Raw genomic sequence first — 5455 nt, forward strand, 5'->3', positions numbered from 1 at the left:
TTGTCCTTAGCCTTCTGGTTCTTTTCCTCCACCTGAATGTCCCCGCTTTTCATGTAAAGATACCGCAACACTCTGGCGGCCCATCTCTGGTCATCCAGATTTGTAAGTCGTTCTTGAAGGCATATTTTGCTCTGTGGTTCAAAGGAAGCCCATCCCGTGTTTCCCTGTACTGCGTCATTTGTTGTTTTACTGTGGGCTCCTAATGCCAATCGACCTACCGGCCTCTGATTTACTTCTAGCCCTGATTTAATCTCTGATTTGACAAACACTACTGCGTTTGGAAAGGTGAGTTCCGGTACGTCGTGCTCAGAAGCACAACGCCCCAGTCACTGAGCCACCGCGGCGGGTGACACCCAGTGGAGCTGTGCGCGGAACTTCACTAGAATACTCAGGAGGCTGGCTGGCTGTGTCAAACCATCTCAATTCACAGCCGTAAACAGAGATAAACGTGTCGCTGACACAGTGCCATCTTTTTTTTGTTTATGTGACAATCCTCTCAAAGTTCACGGGCTGTTTGGAACCGCCTTCTGCCTAGAATTATTGTCTGGCGAAAATTGGGCTCACATACCGTGCATTTTTTGCAATGGGACGACGTATGACCCTGTCATGTTGTTTTTAAATTTCGCGCGTGCACCCTTTTTGCGCATGCTCAACCGCAGCGATGGTTCAGAGGAACAGCACTCGCCTCGTATGCGGTAGGTACCGGGTTCGAATCCGCGTAGCGCGGGCGCTCGTTGGTTTCTTTAAGGGGTACAGCTATCCCTGGTGGAGTGCGGACCACCATTGAAGCGTGAATTACCACCCGGAAAGCTGCCTTATTTTTTCTTGTGCGAGAGATCCCATACCCTTGTCCAGCTTGTGGACCCCCCCCCCCTCCTCCCTCCCGCCTTCCACAACACCCCATTGGCGGGGGCTGGATGAGTCTAGCAGCATGTCCCTCCACACGTGGTTATGCCGAGTTCAGTGTCCACCGTGGCTGTGGTCGCTACCGTGTGCATTCGTGTGCCTCGGAAACGGAAAAAATGGTCCCGGAAAAAATGGTCCCGGAAAAAATGGTCCCGGAGAAAATGGTCCCGGAAAAAATGGTCCCAGTGACCATCTAGGAAAAAATGGTCCCATGGTCCAGCCAACGTGTTTGCCTTCAAGTTAGTCCGATCTGAACTTTGTTGCAGTTTGATTTTGTCCCTTTGCGTTTGAGCTAAATGTTTGAGAAAGAGATGGAATGCTTTAATATTCCTATAAGGGGTCGAAACTAACGCGTTTGGAGGCTAAAATATAACAAAGGAAATTGGGTATACAGACAGACCGACGGACGGACGCTTTGATGGATGGATGGATGGATGGATGGATGGATGGATGGATGGCAGGGATGAGCATGGATTAAACATTTTAATGCAAGTAATTGGATTAAAACCGCACAAGCAACTGCGAGGCCTGGAACCGTCGGTTTAGTAGCTTAGTCGAACACAGCCATCTCAGTGTCCGGAAGGTCATAGAAGCTCTACGCTGCGAGGTTTCGTCAGTATCGCTGAAAATTGCACAAGAAGCCGTGGGAGCTTCATCAAAGAAGCTCACAGCGTCGTCCCGGGTCTAGGACATTTCGGTGCAAGGCATATCGGTGCGGGACGTTTCTGTGCAGACATTTTGGTGTACGGATATTTCGGTGTACGTACATATCGGTGTATGAATACCGTTTCGCTGCAGGGACACCTCCGTGCGCAAACATTTCGGCGACCGAATTATCGCGCGCTTGCTTGTTTAAAACAGCCGTTATATTTTTATTTTCGCTTAACATGGGTTGTAGACAACAACCTAGCGCAGCTTGCGCTTGCATTTTTAGATTGGTGCCGTCTTCAATTTTTTCCAGGTTTTTTAGAAACTGAACATTTGTATATTTTTCTTTAATACTTCGTTCATTTTAGCAAGACAAACGTTCTTGGTTCGATTAACCGGCTTTACTCGAACAAGACTTTTTCGTACCTTGGCTTCGGGAACAATTTTTCCGGGACCATTTTTTCCTACCTTGGATTTGGGACCATTTCTTCCGGGACCATTTCTTCCGGGACCATTTTTTCCAGGACCATTTTTTCCGGGACCATTTTTTCCGGGACCATTTTTTCCTACACCCGTGTGCCTTGGTGGCGCCGAGCACCTACCGGTAAAATAAGTACAAGTGACCCCTGGCCTGGCGCTGGGCTCTTGTGTGGGATTGCAACGTTTGGGACGCTGACACGGCTTGTACGGGAATGTGCAATTTTTTCAGTGCTTCAACCATGTCACAAAACTCTGATTTCTGTTAGCTCGGGAGCGCTATAGAAGTTAACAATGACGTATTGTGAAGATACCGCGGTTGACTGAATAACAAAGACCTAGATTTGAATATGAAGCGTTCCCTTTGTTGTGCACATTATATCGCATATCTACGTTAAAAATTGCGTCCCTAGACGCGCTTTCAAACACCGCCATTCGCCAAGTGACACGACGTTTAAAATTGACACCGGCGTATGGCTGCTGTCACAGTAGACGATCTCCTATATTTGCCTGCCAAGAGCATTCTAAAACAGCTCAAAGCAGCTCCGTATTCTATTTGTCCATAAGCTTTCTATGGCGGCAGCCGTTTCGGGCTGCACAGCAACTGCTCAAAGCTGCTCTGCGCAGGCAAATAGAAGAGACCATCTTGAAAGCGCCGTATAGAAAAATGATTCCATGTTGCTCTGTCTCAACAGTGCAAAATGTACTATTTAGCACTCTTAAGCACCCAAGACACGTATCATGATGCCGATAGCGGCCATTTGTGAATGTACCGAGATGAATTGGTAGCGTCTGCTCATGGAAAGCTTTCGATGTTTAAAACAGGGGCATCAATTTCTGTATTATACGTCTTAGCTCCCTTAAGCTGACTTTCGGCACATTGCAGGCAAATCCGGAAATTAGCCTAATTATTATGATGATGATGATGAATTATTTATTCACAAGTGAGAGGTTGTGGAAGAGGAAAGAAAGAAGAGGAAAGGGTAAAAATCTTGTTCACAGGTAGCATATGCATCATTTCTCACAACCGCCCCGCAAAAAATAGCAACTGAGGTTTGCGATTTTTTGTGGGGGGGGGTAAGGAAATGCTGTGGTAGCTTCAATGAAGATCAACATCTGGGTGCTGCAGAATGAGGTGTTTGTCCGGTTCACTCGCGGACGCACAGATCACATTGTTTTGGTCTGTGTACCTCACGACGATCGTTATAATCGTCTTAGTCGCCTCTATTCACTTTGCTCGAGACCACACGCGGACGAACAGCCAATTTATCCATTTATAACTGAGGTCCCGTTCTGTTACGTTATTGCGTGGTCTTTACCGCATTTTCTACTGATTTACTTTATAGTGATTGGAAGTACACGAAGCTGCCCCTTTTATTGGCAAGTAGCACGCGTGGGTATGTTTTGTGGCGACTTGCTTATCATCATCGTCGTCATCGTCGTCGTCACCGTCGTATTCATCATCATCATCGTCATCTCACCAGCGCATAGACGTTCGACTCCGCCTCCCGCGGCAGCGTAGCTCCTCTTTGTTCCGAGCCCACCGCTCGGACCTGTTTCGGCCGCAAGAAGGCATCTCAGACGAGGACTGCACTCGGTGACTACGCGGGACCGGCTGGACGGCCTGCTGCGACAGCCGGCAGACGAAGGGAGCTCTTCGAGCCCACCGCTCGCAGAAACAGCGAACGCGTGCCCCTGACCCCGCTAGGCCTCGTTCGTGTCCTCGCGCTCACTGGCTCTATTCGCGGCCGCCGCCCTCCAACCGATGCCCACCGTGCTCGAAGACGTACGCGTCTGGCGGCGAGCGTTCAAATCGCTTCGAGACAGCCTGCGGGCCGTGCCGGCAAACCCGTGTCACGACTTCCACGGGTAAGATATGACTGTTGCTCAGGCCGCTCGTGCGTTTCTGGCTGAAGTTCAGTGAAATTCGAAATCGATTGTGCCGTAGCAGTCAAATTTCCCTTCTTTGCACAGTTCCTCGGGTTGGTCGCTGTTTGTTGTGTGTTTCTGGCTCGCAGTTGATACCCAGATCAGATTTTGACTTTTCACGGCCTTTGGTGCCGCCCATGAGCGGTGGAGAGGGCGCCAAATGAGGCTAGTAAAAAACAGCGGTGGTTCTCATCCGCATGTGCTAACGTCAGCGATCCGCCATTTCCAGAATATTCTCGCATTTTTTACGCAATTGTGTTATAACCCAGAACAGCTAGGCTACTCCAGCCACGCTTTTGGTCTTGCTAAGTGAAAAAAATTGGAATTTTCGGTACGTGCAATCCCCGCTGCGGTATTTTACTGTACGCTTCTGTGCCTACGGCTGTCTGCAGCAGGGTATGTCTTCACCAAGCTGGTGCCTATGACAGCGCATAACGACGCGATACTTCTTTGCCGCACTAGAATGAGCAGTTTGGAGCAGGTATAGTCGACTTTCGCCGCGTTATATCGTCTCTTCGTACCCCCATTTTGGTCTTCGAGCCTTGAGGGGAGCGGATGAGTTCAGGACCCTGAATGTACGGACCCACCCGCATCCAAATCTCGGATTACTCTTTCCCAAATATGTTTCTCTCTCTCCGTCCCCCTCTCTCACTCCCTCCCCCTCTCTCTCCCCGTTGTCTGGCAGGCACGTGTGCGGAAAGCTAGCCACACCGGACCTGTCCTGGGCTCCATTCAACGAGGCCATCGTTCAGGTTGCCTTTCTCCCGACTCCCCGCTCGAGCTACTGCGCCCGACGGCCCGCAACAAGGCCACGGTAAGAGAAAAGATAGCCCTGCACATCAATTGTGGCTTTAAACTCTGTGCGCTAGCCAAGTCGCGTGCGTGCGCAGCCGTCGCTGACAGCTCACGCAATGGTGCTGTCGGAGCATGGATGTTCATGAATAAAATTATAAAATTGGGGAGTGGGGGGGGGGGGGGGGAGGTGGGTAAATAAATGAATTGATAGTAATGCGGGAAGACGCAGCTGCAAAGTTATATCTTGCTCGATGGACCAACTCACTTCCCCACCGCCAATTTCACATCATGAAAAAAGTATGCCGCTGCAGCGAGAGTTCAAAATATTTACTTCCGTAAAGTTAGTACGTATCACGTTTATTCTAACTGGAATATTCCAGCTCTGGTGTGACGAATTGCCTGAATGAGAAGTTTCCTGCTCCGTTGCCTAGTAATCACTTTCCAGCGCGTTCTGCTCCAAGGAAATATCGGGCGCTCAGTGTATCCTGAAGAACCGTCCACATATTTTCAGGGTCGGCTAGAGAAATTTACCTAAGTATCTTGAGTCCAACTCGCACTCTGCAGTCGTTCAGGTATTACAAGCTCAACAACTCTTCGTTACTCAGTTAATATAAATAATAGCTGCAGGTATTACGGTTATCCGCGCTTATTAACCAGCAGCCTTCAATTTCTGCTGCATGGATACTGGTTGATACAGCGC

General features: G+C 49.3%; 1 long non-coding RNA gene across 1 annotated transcript; it reads left to right on the forward strand.

The window, feature by feature from the left end:
- The first annotated feature begins 3524 nt into the window (after window positions 1-3524).
- LOC144175515 (uncharacterized) lies at window positions 3525-4778 on the forward strand. Its single transcript, XR_013323648.1, has 2 exons — window positions 3525-3900; window positions 4646-4778. It is a non-coding gene; the product is annotated as an uncharacterized LOC144175515 (long non-coding RNA).
- The last annotated feature ends 677 nt before the right edge of the window (window positions 4779-5455 follow it).

This window comes from Haemaphysalis longicornis, unplaced genomic scaffold (assembly GCF_048455015.1).
Source record: "Haemaphysalis longicornis isolate Haplotype H1 unplaced genomic scaffold, Haemaphysalis longicornis Haplotype H1 scaffold_3, whole genome shotgun sequence".
Classification (NCBI taxonomy): Eukaryota; Metazoa; Arthropoda; class Arachnida; order Ixodida; family Ixodidae; genus Haemaphysalis; species Haemaphysalis longicornis.